Below are 17,006 nucleotides of genomic sequence, written 5' to 3' on the forward strand. Positions count from 1 at the left end.
AATTAACTCTAATCCACACTGATTATAGAAAAGCAAGAAACTTTTTAGTAGAAAAAGATCTAGTATGGTAAAATAAAAAGAACTCTGAATGAGGAGTCAACATGCCTGGGTTCTAGTCCTGGCACCTTGCTACTCAAAAGCTATGTGACCACTCTGGACGACAGTTTTCTCCTCTCCTCTGCAATAATAGCTAGCATTACTATAAAGATTTAAGGTATACAAGAGCTTTTTTCATGTGTTAAGTCAGTTGAGATAGGGAATGAAATGGAAGAGCATATTAAACACTTTCTATGTGCTAAGCCCTAAGAATACATAGAGTCATATCTACCACAATCTCTGCTGTTGGGAGATTCAAATGAGACAAGTGAAAGTCCTTGAAAAATTGTTAAATGCCATGCAATGATAAAGTACTATTTTACAACCAGGGAAACTAGAGTCCAGAGGGATTAAACACCTGGTACAAGGTTTGCTGGTTGGTCAGTAGCAGGGTTGGGACTGGAACCCAGAGAACCTGACTCCTGGCACAGGATTCTTCCCAGCAGACTACAGATAACTTCCTGCCATCTTTCTTTGATCTATACCACACAAGCTAATGCTTCATTATCTTATTGCCTTGTACTATTCGCAAACTGTTTCCTTTCTGAATGCCTTATCTTCCCAAATATATTTTGTCAGAATCTAGAAAGGAGAAGAATAGTCCTGGATTTTCAAGCATCTCATTTCATACAACAAGGGTTCAAGTGAGGCTTCAACTAAATGGGCTTCCTCATAGACCAAGAGAGAAAACTGCTTTAGATGACTGGCTAAAGTAAGTGTCTCAAGAATGTCCTTACCAGTTATAACATGCACATTTCCCAGTCTTCAAGTTCAAAGGAATAGAGGTGCTGTTGTGATGTTATCATTTGTGCTTTTCCAAGTATGATGGGGGGATCCCTGGAGTTTGATGTACAAAACTGTCATCCAGAGTGGTCACATAGCTTTTGAGTAGCAAAAGAACCCAGGCCTGCTGACTCCTCATTCAGAGTTCTTTCCATTTTACCATTACCAGATCTTTTTCTACCCAAAAATTTCTTGCTTCTCTATGATCAGTGTGGATTACGAGTAATGGTGTAAGGTTTCATTTGAGTCTTGTGATGTGCCTTGTAGAATGTGTGGCTTCATTTTGCCCACTTTTTAAGGCATGTTGTAGACCTGCCTGCCATTTAAAGGGGAAAAGATATTTGAAGAGCATGGGGAGACTATCTCAGCAAGGTGCATGATACTACTCAGCAAAGAGCCAGCGGGAAGGCCAATGGCCATTCTAGAGATCACAACTGGCTGCTTTTTTTCATACCTTCTATGAGTATCCCAGGAGAACTTTTAGACTGCCCAAGTTCTGGGTCAGGTATCAATATTGGAATGACAACTTTTCCCTTCCTGGTCACTGTTCTGGAGAATCCTTTATGAACTGATCATTGATGAAATCTAGGACACTAGCATTGTCTACTCTCTCCTTCACTGCATGAAAATAGACTCGTTTGCTTATAAACATCCAAGAAATTTTAAAGCAGAGATAAAGAGGCAAACATACCCCCTTAAAGGCATAGCTGTGGGAAACCTATGGCCTTGAAGGCACATGTGGCCCTCTAGGTCCTTGGGTGCAACCCTTTGACTGAATCCAAACTTCACAAAACAAATCCTTAATAAACCCTTAATAAAAGGATTTGTTCTGTAAAACTTGAACTCAGTCAAAAGTGGCTGCCAGTCCTGCCAGTCAAAAGACCAGAGCGTAGTTTGATCAGTGCTACTCACAAAAAAGCCCAAGAGCTCTGGCTGAAAAAACACAAGTGTTTCATTAGAGAAACTGTCACAACTGAAAGAGTATAAAGTATAGAATACCACAGAAAGAAAAAAAAATAGTACTATTGCTAGACTTAGAAGTATACCTTTTATCTTCTAGACCCACCTTAAGCTTTAACCAATCAGTACCCTTTTTCAGTTTTCATATTATTATACATATTTCAGACAGATGAATGAAGGCATGGGTTAAATGCCTTACCCAAGAGGAGAGATAAAGGCAAATTAGCATCTTTAGAGTCCTCTGCCCAATGCCCCTGGATTCATATCACTTGTAACAGGTAAGACCTACTCCAAGATTAGCTGTAAAGCAGCCTGGTATGGGATGGCCTTGTAGCTTGGCCACAAAAGTTACCCAGGAATCTGCAAATCAGTGGTATACAGAACCAAAGCCAACCTGGCATTACATTCTCCACAAAAATTTCTCAGAAAGGGATGGCAGTCATGCCTTTCTAATACACAGTTTAAGGAATCATGGAGGGAATGAGCAAAGCTTTTATACCCCACCACTCATCTCTAAACTCCCCCAATGTGGCAAAGCCTAAACTGAAGCGGCCAAGGACTTCCAGCCACCATCGAGACTGTCTATGTGTTGGGAGGGGACAGGGGGACCTGGAGTGGGTGGAAAGCTGCGTGTTGTGTTGTTGGTAGTTTACTTTTTTTTTTCCTGGCAAAGGATTAACACGTAGGTTCTTAAACAAGGGGTCCCCCCTTCCACAGCTGACAGCAGCAGCTGCAACCTCTGACTCACTCACAGAATGGCAGGGAATCCAATCAAAGAGAAAAGAAGAAAGTGGACAACCTTTCCTCAGGGAGCATGAAACACAATACCAGCCCTTCTCCAAACCCTGCAGACACCAGTCCTGATTGGAGTTTGCGTTGGAACAAAGGCAAATTGGTATTTAAAAAAAAAAATTCTTCTGAAAGCCAACTCAGCAGATGGTTTTTTTTTTCCCCCTCCTGGGCTATACCAGGAAAAAGGGGGAGTGGGGAGGAGGGGGTAGGGGAGGGGATCAGGGAGGAACACAACTGCCACCAGGATACAGATGACTGAGAAGTGACAAAGATGGGCAAAGTGGGCTGACCTCTAACCCGGCGGCTTCACAAAGGGCAATTAAACCATGTGTAGGCGATCTGGACTCCGTTGCTGACTACACCCAACCTGCAGCTGCTGTTCATCACAACCCCGTCTGCAGGCTTTATTAAAAGAGAGGCAAGCAGGGGAGGGAGAAGACAAATGTTGGGGGCTGGGAAAAGAGGAAGAAAACTAGAGAAGAAGGCGGAAGAAAGAGATCATAAATCCCCACATAAAAACTGAATGAGGACTTGAAACTGGTTAGAAATAAACCGGGTGACATCTCCAAAGAGCATGTCTGTCAAGACTGCAGTCACATAATAATAATAACAATAATTATTATAATGATGATGATTACACCTTACATGTATATAACACTTTTAACTTTTCGAGGTGCTTTCATGGCTTTTATCTCACTTTATCATCCTTAACAACCCTGTACACTCAGTAAGAATTACCGTGCCCATTTGCAAGTTGAAGAAACTGAGTGAGGGAATACAACTAAGAGTTAGTGGAAGAGCCAGGGCTAGAATTCAGTTTTGCTTTTTGGCATTATACACATTACCCCTAGAAGGAAACCTCCTACAAAAATTACAGGCTCTTACCTTGAGGTGAGCCCTTTCCTCAAAAGAAAAATTCTCATTAGAATCCAGAAACTCCCAAGGTACCTCGGATGTCACTCCCAGATTAAGTTATGGTTAAGGATAAAAATCACACTCAGCTCTGCACTGCTACAAGACCATCTTGCTTCATGCCTCACTGCTGCTGAAGGCCTGCTGAGGATCTGCTTGTAGGGAAAGGCCCTGAAAGACTCAAAGAATGGGAGCTAGAAAGGAGGTGAGAAGCACCAGTGGACAGGCCCAGGCTCTACTCTGCCAGAGATAAATGACAATGATGATGATAATGATGATGATAGCTAAATTCATACAGCTTTTAATTTTGTGAAAAGCATTCTTTACAAATATTATCTCATTTGATCTTCATGACAACTCTGTGAGCTAGATGCTATTACTATTCCCATTTTACAGATGAGGAGACAGGGTAGACAAAGGTTAAGTGACTTGATCAAGGTCACATAGCTATTAAGTGTCTGAGGCCACATTTGAATTCAGGTTTTCCTGACTCCAGGCCCAGTGCTCTATATGCTATGGTGCCACCTAACTGCCATGTGAGCTATCCTCTTTTTCCTGCTCTATTCATGACCAGAAAGTGAGGCTGTGGGATATTCACTACCCGGTCATTTCATATTCATCTAATCAGAAAACAAAAAAAAAAATAACTGTTTACTAGTCTGTATAACCTTTTTGTGTTCCTGTTCCCAACATGACCTGGAGCATCCTCTGCTCTTACATCCACTCATCATGCAAGATCTGGTTCAACTCCTATTTCTTTGTGAGACCTACTCTTACAATCCAAGTGAAGAAATATCTCACTATCCTCAATGTTTACTGCAGGAGCCTCAAAATCATCTTTGTATGTGCTTTACATAGGGAAAGTCTTCAGGAAATGTTCATTATTAATTGAACAAATGAAATGCTTCTCCAACCCAAACGTTCAAAGGAAAACGGAAGATGCCTAGCAATGCCACTCTCTAAATCCAAAGTGGTATCCTTTTCTTCTTGACTCTATTAGGACTTAAGAATGTTCTAGCCCTAGAATAAAACCAGAGAGCCCAAGTTCACTCCCTGGTAATTAGTGGTGCCTAGCAGAGATGCATCTATCAGGTACAGCAAACCAAACAACTCCTTTCTTAAGGAAATGATACTGCTATACCTAATTTGGAATTCTCCATCTACACATTCATGCTTAACAGCTAATGACTGCACCTCTCATCTGTACAACACATCTGGGCACCTTAATAATATCGTTTGGTGTGGTTCTTCAAGTGATTTGGGTATAAATTCTGTCTCCAAGACAAGACTATAAATTCCTTGAGGGCTGGAAGAGACACGATGACCTGAATACAATCAGTTGCACCTGGATAGAGAAGAAAACTGAATTGGGAAGGAATATTTCAGGTAGTTCCCATTAGTCAGTGCAAAAGTAAAAGGTACAGAATTGATACAGTTGTATTGATGTAGGAAGAGGTTTTATCTGGGATGGGTTATTTTTGTTCTGTTTTGTTTCATTTTTAATACTGCTGTCCTCCTGCCAGTCATAAAGGAATAGGCATGTTTGTGTCTACACAAGTCACGAGAAACAAATGAAACTAATTTTATAAAGAAATTAAAAACAAAATTCCTGCTCTTGTGACACTTACAATCTATTTAGGAAGATAATAATGAAACCTGACATTAGTACAGTGCTTTGTGTTTTTGGAGCCCTATTCCCATTTATTATCACATTTTGTTATTACCCTAATCCTGTGAGGTAAGGAACTGGAGCAGGTGTTATTCTCATTTAACAGATTTCCTCAACTGACTTGCTGAGGGGATCATGCCTAGAATTAGCAAGAAAGAAACCCAAGTCTCCTCATTCTTTGTCCTTTGCTCTTTCTTTTCATCAAAACACAGATTCGAGGAGGGGGAAGCAAATCAACTTTTCCATAAGTATAAATTACATTCTCTTCCTCTATCTTGTTATTTTCTCATCCTCATCTACCATAACCCAAAAGTCCAAAGTCCCTACCTTTCATGGGGTAAAGGAAGCTCTTAGTCAATATGTCTTTTCAATCTGTATTGCAAAGCAGACATTAGCCTTGCTTTACAGAAGGGACAGTCCAGGCATATGGAGGCTTTTTCCGTCCCCAAATGCATATGTGGTCTATAATGCCAGAAGTGCAGGCAGGTAAGGTCCCTGGCAAACCATACTGCATCTTCCTAAAACTCGGTTCTCTCCTTTGATTTCCATGCTCAAGAACCTGCAATAGTTCTCAATTGCAATCTAAATCATCCACTTAGCCTTCAAAGTCCTCCTTACCCTAGAGCTATTTAATCTTGTTTCTTCCTATTCCAAAATCCTCTGTTTGAGTCAAGTCAGTCTTAACTCATAGTTTCAGGCATGCAATGGTCACCTATCCCAAATACCTTCATCATGCTTTCTTTGACTACAGTGGTTTGTCCTATTTCTATGGAGAAGGAAGAAAAGGGGGATGAGGAGAAGAGGAAGAAGAGGAAGAAGAGGAGGAGAAGGAAGAAGAAGAAGGAGGAGAAAAAGGACAAGGAGGAGGAGGAGAGGAAGAGTGATAGGATCTGGGCCTATGATTTTATTGGTATTGGTATCACTGGTAAAGGGAGCTCGAAGATGAAGACAACTCCCTCTACCAATGCAGGTCAGCACCTTCTTTTAAAAAACTGACTAAAGCACTGAAAGATTAAGTGATTTACTCTGAGTCACACAGGCTTTATGTTTCTGTGCCCAGGTCTTTCTGGCTGTAAGGCCAGCTTTCTATCAGCTATGTTATTTAAGTGAGTACTAGGTGCAAGGCCCAATTAGAGTTCCACATTTTCCAGTACTCCTTCCCTACAAACTCCTGCCTACCACAATCTCTCTAGGACCTGACTTTAATGTCTGTCCCATGAATCTTGATACTCAATTATATTCTGTTGAGCATCTGATTATATACTCATTCCTTTCTTAAATTATTTTGTCTTATTACCCTGACAAGACTGATGTGTTCTTCAAAGTAAAGAGTCTCTAACTATTGATTTAAAAGATTCACTGCCCTGCCTGCCCCTCACCTCACATTTGGTCAGAGACTTCCCTGTCACCTTCCCACATCCACACACAGTGCTTTGTCTTTTACTTGCTCCTGTATTCTATAGCAGAATAAAGATATGGAAGCTCTTATGCTGAATTCTGCTGCCACAGGCACCGTAGTTCTTATAAGCTCACACTGTTCAGATGTATAGGGCAACTGGAGGGAAGTACAAAGGCAAAAATTTCCAAGCCAGAACTCTGCCCCTGATCCTCAGTCAGGGAACTTAGTTCTCCTTCCAGGTGTCACCACACGCTCTTATTTTTAACCCTATACCTCACTCTAACCTACTCAGCTACCTACTTCCTAACATAACTTGCCAAATCCCACCTCTAGATTGTGGCTGGATCTGGTTTCGCTACAGAGATGCATATGAGATGTCTCCAAGTCTGAAACAGGACGTGCCTGATTTCAAGCTCCCTTCTTCTATTCAACGTGGCTTGTACCTACTCTCCTGTTCTGCTGGCTCAGCTTTCGCTCTCTGTTTTACCTCTGCCTCCAACTTCTGTGTACTCCCTGGTCCCTGACCTCATACTTGGCTTTCCATCCCACAGCTAGTTCTCTTTTGACTAGAAATACAGCAGGGACAAATATACAATTCTGAATTTAGGGCCAAAAAGTATCAATTGCACAAGACCAGGATGGCAGAGACCCAGCTAGACCATAGTTAATGTGATCTTGTGATTTTCATTGGTCATAAGTTTAAAATGAGCCACTTTTATGATGCAGTTGTCTAAGAAGAAAAATGTAGGGTTCTCTCTCTCTCTCTCTCTCTCTCTCTCTCTCTTTCTCTGCATATATACATATATATAATATGTATTACTATGTAGTTATATATACTATATAATGTATGTGGTTATATAATATATAGTTACATATTATATAATGGATACACTTATATACTATAGTATACTATACTTTAGTCTACTTAACTGAACACTATATATTACATACTATACTATATAGTATACCATACTTTAGTATATTAGACTATACTCTCTCAAGTACATACTGTCTACAGTATAGTATATGCAGCTCTATATAGTATATAATATATAATATATAGATACTGTGCATATGTGAGCATACATATATATATTAGATAGTATAATATACTATCCTAAGCATGAGAAGCAGTAAGCTGACCATACTCTTCATTCATCAAACCACATCTGGGATATCATAGGCAATTCTTGGCACTGCATCGAAGGAAGAGTGCTGACAAACTAGATGAGGCACATGAAGAGAGCAGTGGGAACCAGGCCTAAAAGAGACAGCACTGGGGATAGTACCCTGGTGAAAACACTATGAGGAGACATGATAGCTTTCTTTAAATATCTGAACACCTGTCAAGGGGAGAAGAAAGCAGATTCATTCTCTTTAGCTCCCAGGAACAAAACTAGGACCAATCCAAAGAAGTTACAGCAGGCAGGGTAATTGGCCCACCTGGGGAAAGAACCTGAGACTTTGGCCTCATTAGCACCATGCTATAACCAATTAAGTTAAGTAGCCTGGCATAAACCACCAAGTGTTAGGCAAGGGGCTATCCAAAAGGATACATTCCCATCTGCAAATGGAATGGTGGTGGACATGCCCTTCACAATTCTCTCTCCACCTAGAGAAAAGAATTCCACAACCAGTCCTAGCCCATACTGTGAAAGCCACAGGAATCTTCTGTGAGTGAGAGAATAAAGTCTAAGAGGAAACACAAGCTTTACAAAACACACCGAAGCAACCTGCATTTGATACTTAGGCTGATTATCAAGTAGCTTCCTGAGTCAGCCAGGAAAGTGGGATCATTTAAACTTTTCAAAGTAAATAAAAGCCTCCACTGTTTGTCCCAGTGAGGTCCCAGGCCAAAGGCAAGGGGCTAAGGAGGCAGGGTGAACAGAAGAAACACCAAGGCCCTGTCCCGGAAACACTAAACTGATGGCATTTTGAGAGTCATCTTCCAAAAATATGAGCTACTTTGGAATTAGAGAATCTCAGAGCAGCAAAGGGACTTCATATGTATCTAGTATAACCTCCCACTCAAAGCATAAGCCTTTCAATAGCATCTCTGACAGGTGTTTATCCAACCACTGGCTGATTACTTCTATTGACAGAAAAAAGCACTACCACACAAGTTAAGCACCTCATTCAGTAATTTTATATGCTGTACAGTTTTCTGTGTCTTAGTGTGTGTGAGAGCATGCACATGTGAGGTACCCATGAGAATGTAAGTGTTCAGCTATTTATTCCCAGATGGATCAATCTCCCAGGGGGTACCAAAGAATTTGTCTGGCTCATACAAATGTACCTCTCTTTTACCTTCCTGCTCAATGTTGTCTTCTCTTAGTATCTGTGGCCACCTGTTTTTCTTACATTCATCTGCTTTAAATTCTTTTTTTTCAAGTTACATGTACGTCTGCCTTTTAATGACAGCAGGAGACAAACATTTCATAAAAATAATTTCTTACCAGAGAAAATTTCATCAAGGCCTACATCATGTCCAATTACAAAAAATTAATAGATAAACAGATTTTTAAAAGTTCCTCCCTTTCTCCTCAGCTTCCCCGCCTATTTTTCTCGTGATTTCCACAGCGGAATTTCATTTTCTATTAGTAAAGCCTGAAGGCTGAATCAACTCCACTAAGGCAGTATCTCTGAAGTACTCAGCTGAATTCCTTTGCTCTCTGCCCCAGCTGCCCCTAACCGGTTCCAATTACTTCCTGGCCAAAGCCACTTGTGTCTAATAAACATGCAAGGCAGTTTGTGGGACCATTCTGCATTGTTGTGTTTTGAAGACAGAAAGCTTCTGTCTTAAAGGTACAGGACACCAAGGGGCTAGGAGTGGAGAGGAGAAAAGAATTTACTTATTCATTTTTTTAATATAACTGAGGTCCAATAGGAAGCCTCAATGTAGCAGACTTTTTGAGGCAATAAATGAAAAATGTTGGAAAACAATGAGGGGGGATATCCTATTCAAACAATAAAAGAATGACAGCTGTTAGCTGGCAGAACCAGCTTTCAGCCCAGTTGCAGTATGTGGTTCCTTTTACATAACTTTAAAACTTTCAGTTTGAGTCATCCTTCATTTTCAACTGTAAGTATTGGTTGGGCAGATAAATGACCACAAATAACTTTAAACAATCTCTAAATAGATCAAGCATGTCAATCAGTGTTTTTCTCCTACACAAATTAACGATAACTTGGTTGTACAGAAAGACATAAGCACTAGGGTTGGGGAAAAATGAAAAATAAAAGTAATTTGCCCTGTCCTCATCCAATACAATAGAACAGGGAGATCTGAGAGGATAAAATAGGATATAAACAAAGGGAAGAAAGGTTAATACATCAAGACTCCTGAGACTAGGTCAGTTCAATCCCATGAGGTACTCAGTGAGTAACTAGTTTGGACCCATAGCTGCTCTAGGCAGAGTTATCTATCAAAAATAAGCATAAAGACAGAGATCTCTCCTTGGAAGGACAGGACATCTACACATGATGCCATTAAATAACAATATGAGATGGCATAATGGAGTGAAATGAGCACTGGATTTGGATCCATTCATTCATTCTATCCTAGAAAAAAAATCTACTTGTGTATATAGCACTTTGATGGCACAGTTTCTGCCCTTAAGGATTTGGAAGCTAGTAAGTTGATGGGGAAACTATGATACACAATACTACTTGAAAAGTGCATTCAAGAGGTACAAAAAAGAAGTCTATATGAGGCCAGAAGAAGATGGAGATTACTTCCCAGGAAGATCAGGGAGGCTTAACGGGGATCTCCATTAGGCTGCCTTTCGATCTGGCTTTAAAGGAAGTTTAGGCATTCAACAGAGGATCTAGGTTCCTCTCCCAGGTCATTCTGTCTCTTCCTCCCTTTGTCGACTCTGGGCAAGTCACTTCACTTGCCTAAGCTTCAAAGAAGATGATCCTTAAGGTCCTTTCTAGGTCTACATCCAGGGATTGTAAAAACATGCACCAACATGAGCAGTGTAGATAATAAGTGTGAGGGCGTTTAGAGGAAATAGAGGTAACTAGGGGCTGGAGATGGTCACAAATGGAGAGCTGGAGGGAAGCTTACAGGACATCTCCTCCAAGTCTTTAATTTTACTAATGAGGAAAATGAGGTCCAGAGAAGTTATAACTTGGTCAAACTCATACAGCTGGTAAGTGGCAGGGCTAGAATTTGACTCCAGGTCCTCTGATTCCAAATCAGGTATGTTTTCCTGCACCAAGACCAGTTAGAGATGAAGAATTCCTGTTGGAGGTATGATTTCAGCTAAACTTTGAAGCATGAGTATTAATATTATGGGGCTTCCAAACAGCCCCTAAACAGAATGAAAAGGGGGCCTCTTCTGCATTGGAAAGCTGTTTTGCAAAGGATTGAACTATTTTCTTGAAGGCCCAGAGTTAATTTTATGCAAATGAACCAAGGCTTTGAAGGGAATAGGGCAACTTGGGTTCTAATTAATGGAAAAATATCTCAGGGAAAATAAAAAAAGAAATTAATAGAGCTTGTACTTTTACTACAAAAATGACGTTGCAGTAGGTTCACACCCAAGACCGAATGTTCTTCTGAAAAAAGTTACACAGAAGGTCAGGCCCCACATGGGACAATTCTCTCCTCTTCCTGTTCTACCAATAGATCTCTCCCAACCCCTTACACCCCCCCCACACACACACACAGAGTCAGTCAGTCATTCTACAGTCTTGTCCAACTCTTTGTAACCCCATTTGGGGTTTTCTTGACAAAGATACTGGAGTGTTTGCCATTTCCTTCTCCAGCTCATTTTACAAATGAGGAAACTGAGGCAAACAGGGTTAAGTGACTTGCCCAGGGTCACACAGCTAGTAAGTGCCTAAGGCCAGATTTGAACTCAGGAAGATGAATTTTCCCGACTATAGGCCTAGTGCTCTATTGACTGTGTCACCTAGACAGAATAGAAACAACTCAGCCTGTGGGTCCAGTAAACGGAAAATGTCGAGGTCCAAGCTAGGAATGAAGAACTTCAATGCTGGGAATTTCCACATAGAATCTAAATTCCTTGACAGTAGAGCCTGTTTCATTTTTCTCTTTGCATCCCCTGATGTCTAGCACAGTACCTAACTTATAGTAGGTGCTTAATAAATGCTTGCTGAATGACTACAGTGTAGTGCCATATACAGAAGTAAAGAAATATGGATTCTAATCTCCTTTCATCAACTAATCAACTTGATGGCAACGACTGTCCAAATGTGGGAGTGAATTAGTGTGGGTACCATAAGGATTTCCTCTGCTATCATTTGCTTCCTAACAAAAACTAACTGACCGTGTACCAGAAAAAAGGACAACGAGCTCAAAACAAGGAAAATAAATAATTGCCCCATAGAAAGTGAGCTTTCACAATGCACAGAATCAGACAATGTTTGAACTAGATGACCTTAGAAATCATATAAATTCAATACCTCCCCCATCCCACCTTCTTAGAGACTGAGGCCTAGGAAGGGTGATTTATCTTGGGCCATATATCTCCTTACTGTCCCTAGTCTAGGCTAGAACCTAAATTCTTCTGATTTCCAATCTAAAGCTGTTTCTACTATAGTAGGTTACCCATCAAAAACACATTTTTTTTTTCCTAAGGTCATTCCTACCCTGTAAGATAACCTGTTATTTTAACTATAAGAGAATGAAAAAAGGGAAACTTTCCAGGCACTGTAAGTGTGTGTGTGGGGGGGTGTTACAGTACAAGGAATATAAAACTGAGGAAAAAGAGAAATCCTCTGGAGAGGAAAAAAAAGAAAACGGCATCATATAAAGACATCCTAGTGAGAGACAAGTCCAAATAGAGAATAGGCTGAGGGGTCCTGGAGAGAAAGAAGCTTATTCTCACAGGGATGCAAAGAATCCATGGGATGCCTTCCCAAAGATTTGAGTAGATGGAAGTTGTATAACCATCTCCCTGTGTGTGTCTGCTTAGGCTTTATGAAAGAAAAGTGCTTCAGGTGGAGGTTAAACTAGATGACCACAGAAACCCTAGGATTCTATGACTGTAGGGTCCTAAGAATGAGTAAAACAAAGAGGGCTGGGAATTCTCAGAGAAGCACTGGGACACAAACACCTGACCAATTGTGGCAGAGAAAAATCTAAGGAGAGTTAAGATCAAAGGAAGATGACATTGAGCAGCACTGCAGACCAGGAGACAGCTTGAGGTGTACTGAAACCAGCTCCAACCATTTCAAGAGACTCAGTTGTATACTTTTCAGTATAAGCATTGACACCTTGGAAATCAACAAATGTTACATATCAAGCTTGATTTGTTTATTACTGCTTCATTGACTGTCCAGATTTAAGAAAACGATAAAGAATATTCCAATGATACAAATTAAATTTTAAAATTTAAAAGTGTGTGATGCATACATTTTTTTTTCCCCCTGGAGAGACAGCAGTTAAACATTTACTCATATATGAAGGGAGACACCTGAAATTAAGTAGGAAGTGTGGTTGTACAAGGCCAAATGGAAGGGAGAAATTTGTTTCTCTGGTTCCTACTAACTAGTCCTGGCCCTAGTCTAGGTCTTAATCATCTCATAGCCAGATGACTGCAACAATCCCCTATTTGGTCTCCATACCTTCTGCCTTTTCCCCTTCATCCTATCCTGTAGACCACTGCCAGCTGAGTCATCCTCAAGCATAACTTGGACCACTTTACTACCCTGTTCAAAAACTTTCAGTGACTCTGTAGTCTTATTCCTCTACATACTAAAGTCATCTTCTGATGACTCACTGTAGCATGGATACAATCCTACATTCTCAAAGTGGCAGCAAAATATAAGATCTAGCAGATCCTAGCTCAAGGTGTAAAGGTTTTGAGTCTGGGCCTAGGAAGATGCAGAGGCTATGACTGTCAGGAGGGCCAGCCTAAAGAAATGAAGCTAGGCCCCTCACCAGAAGGCATGAGATTTTTGGGTGATAAAAACATTTTTAGCCACAGCAATTCACAGAGTTAACCTAGTAAAAAGCAAAGGGGGAATCCTCAGATGCATCATAAGCTGCTCCTCTGGGGCACAGATTGTTTTACTCTTGTCTTTTTCTGCCCACTGATGGTGGTACCTGGAATGTAGTAGGTGTACAATAAAGGTTTCTTATTTGATTGACTGCTATCTGCAGAGGTGGAAGGAGGACCCACATCAAAAAAAAAAAAATCAAGGCTCTTTTGAAGTAACGATACACAAGGAAACTGAGACTTCAGAGATATTACCCACATTCCTACAAGTTTGTTGCAGAGTGAGACCTAGAACCAATAATACCTTGCTCTTTTTAATCTAGCACATAACTATATTTCTATAGGCTATCATGGAATCTATGGCAGCTTCTGACTCATCTAAAGCTAGAAGAATAGACTAGGGTATAACTGCCAACCAAAACACTGAAGATTACATGAGATGTATTTGAAAGTTTCCTCTGGGCCTCACTGGCACTGCCCAGACCTTTCATGTCAAAATCTTGGTGAAGTTGCTTCCAAGTTTTCATTATTCAAAACCCGTATAGTTTGTATTGACACTTGGACAAGCATGCTGGGGGCTGGAATCTGTGGAGGAAGACTTCTATAAACAAGGGCGGCTAGAAGTGTGTCACTGTATTATATCATCAACCCTGAGAAGTTCTAACACTAAGTAGTCTCTAGGGAGGTAATCAAGTTGACAAAGTCTAAAACTGACTTTATGTTCAACCTTTGCTGAACTGAAAAGTACTCTAATCTGGAGAATTATTCATAAATACAAATCTGGATATAAGGCTAGCCTGAGGTAAAATTTTAAAGTCAATGAAGACTTCAGTACTGTACAGATAAACTTTTCAGTACCCATTGGAGCTAGCATGGAGCAGTAGAAAGGGCATGGGCTCTATAGTGAGGAGACCCACTGCAGAGAAGAGAAGAGAAGAGAAGAGAAGAGAAGAGAAGAGAAGAGAAGAGAAGAGAAGAGAAGAGAAGAGAAGAGAAGAGAAGAGAAAGAAGAGAGAGAAGAGAAGAGAAGAGAAGAGAAGAGAAGAGAAGAGAAGAGAAGAGAAGAGAAGAGAAGAGAAGAGAAGAGAGGAATATGGTGCTTCTGACTGTTTAAAGGAAATCCTGCTCCTCTCTATACAAATGACTAACTGCAATTTTATGCAAAAATGAACATTTGAGTTTTAAATCCACAAATACCAGTTAATGTTTTCCACCTTTTCAAGATCCAGTCCAGCCCTGGCTCTCCACTGGTTTTGTTTTTGGTTGGTTTTTTTTGTTTGTTTCTTTGTTTTTTAAATACATATTTTCAAAGCATACCAATGAAACATGTCTAACAGTAATACTGGGCCCACTGGCTAAGCATGCACTCATAGAAAAAGGGCTCCCATTGCTCTTAAAATTGTCTGGTCACAATGTTTTGGAAATTAGACCAGCAGCTCACCCACCCCACTCATAACCTGATCAGCTGTCTTTAGGCCTTCCCTTCCCAAGGAATGAAACAGAAAATAAAGGCATAGAAAGAAAAAAAAAGCCAGATTGAGAAGAATGATAAGAATCAAGCCCCAAATGACCCTCTATCTTGCATGAGAAGCCCTTGCCCTGACGCTGGCTTGATCCAGTATTTTGCACTAAATTCCTGCTGCTCCCCATTCCTTCCAGTCCCGGCTAAGTGCTGAAGTCCTCATTTGTCTGTCCACACATCAGAATGAGCACAATGCACCACAGATAAGGGAACTCATCCTAGATTCAATTAAGACGCACCAGTACCTGGAGGAGGGCAGCCCAGCTCCATGGGTGAAACTGGTTTGCCTGAGCATTGGCATATGCAAATGTATGCCACGCAGCACTTGTTGGCACTTGTCCTCACTGGAATCAGTCCCAAGGCATGGATTCCAAGGGGCAGCCAGTGGTACTCTGAGGCATTCCAAAAGGCAGAATGGAATCCTGGGGGGCAATTCTTTTGGCTTTAAGGAAGGTAGCAGAGGTTCCTCACTAAACCACAACTAATTGTTTTTTTTTTCAGGGCATAGAATTGGGGTTTCTTTATCCAAAACTGTCCTGTGGGCAGCCATTCAAACACTTCCTTTCTAATGGGAATGGATGGAAACAAACAGAAGCACTTATTTGCAAGATGTCACCTTCCCCACAACAGTATGGAACATAAGAGATGTTACTACAAAGTATCTGTGTCTTCCCTTTCCAGAATGAGTGGTGCAAACTTCCATCATCATGAAATCCCAAGTCCAGAGCTAATATGCACTTTAAAAGGACCTCATAAGGAGCCATTTATGATTCTAGAAAGTTTCCAAAATGGTTGAGACACCCTTTGGTTATGTGTGTGTGTGTGTGGGGGGGTTAATACAAAGAAAATCCAGAAATGATCAAAAACACCTGATGAAAGGAAAAAGAAACACCTTTAAGCTGTGGGCATGAAGTCATAATTCTCAAGGGTCCTTAGTATTCACAAAATTTAAAGATTCTGCTATTCTATTTCCCTTGATCTTAAAATAGAGCAATCTAGCAACAAGCTCAGGCATTGGGAATACCAGGTTCAGACCGAAGAAACAGTGATTCTTAACTAGGCAGTAGGATCAGTATTATAAAGTGCTACCTGGAAACCAGTCAGTGAGGTCAAGACTGTTTATAGGTACACCCCAGACTATGAAACAGAGACAGATTCCCAAGAACCTAGCTGAGTGGGGACACTTATCTTTTCTAGTATCCTCAATCACCAGAAAAAGAGGACTCCAAGTACAGGTGGAGATGGGACAGAGAGTGAGCTCCTGACCTATATAGTACTCTAAGTCTCTGTCAGAAGGGCTTATTTCAGAAACACTGATACCACATAGAAGCCAGGAGTGGACGGAAACAAAATTATTTGTTATATGAGATGACTTTCTGGGAAAAGGGAGAAGGAAGGATACAGGGAGTAACATAGATGATATAAAAACAAAAGATATTATTAAAAATGTATTAACAAAAGAAATGAATGGCAATCTTGGCTCAGATGGCTATGCCATCATAATGGAAAGCAAAATTATTGTCTAATAACAGATATCCTTGTAACTCCCACAGACCCATGCTCAGCACAGTGAAACCTCTATTAAGTGGAATCCTCCTAACTGGAACCATCCAACCTAGGCTTACTTCTTGTGCTGATCTTTAAGGTAAAAGATCAGTGCATATCAAGAATTTAGTTTAACACCCAAGTTCAAGTTATGTCCTGGAGTTAGGACATTTGGACAGTCAGTAAACACATCCTAGCTTCTCATTATAACCATCTTCACTCCTAGAAATCATCACCTTGATGTTCAAAAAGACCAACCTAAGATCCTGAATGACCACCTATCAAATATGTAACTACGGTCACCAAACCAAATTTAGCCAGGAAAAGGAGCTATTAAGACCGTAGGCATAATGTTGT

At 40.6% G+C, this 17,006-nt stretch overlaps 1 protein-coding gene across 6 annotated transcripts in view; it reads right to left on the reverse strand.

Moving 5' to 3' along the window:
* The window catches only part of SETBP1 (SET binding protein 1), a 537,494-nt gene that overhangs the window by 463,719 nt on the left and 56,769 nt on the right, over positions 1-17,006 (reverse strand). The window lies entirely within an intron of this gene.

The sequence above is a fragment of the Phascolarctos cinereus genome, unplaced genomic scaffold (assembly GCF_003287225.1).
Source record: "Phascolarctos cinereus isolate Bilbo 61053 unplaced genomic scaffold, phaCin_HiC Scaffold_4;HRSCAF=312, whole genome shotgun sequence".
Taxonomy (NCBI): domain Eukaryota; kingdom Metazoa; phylum Chordata; class Mammalia; order Diprotodontia; family Phascolarctidae; genus Phascolarctos; species Phascolarctos cinereus.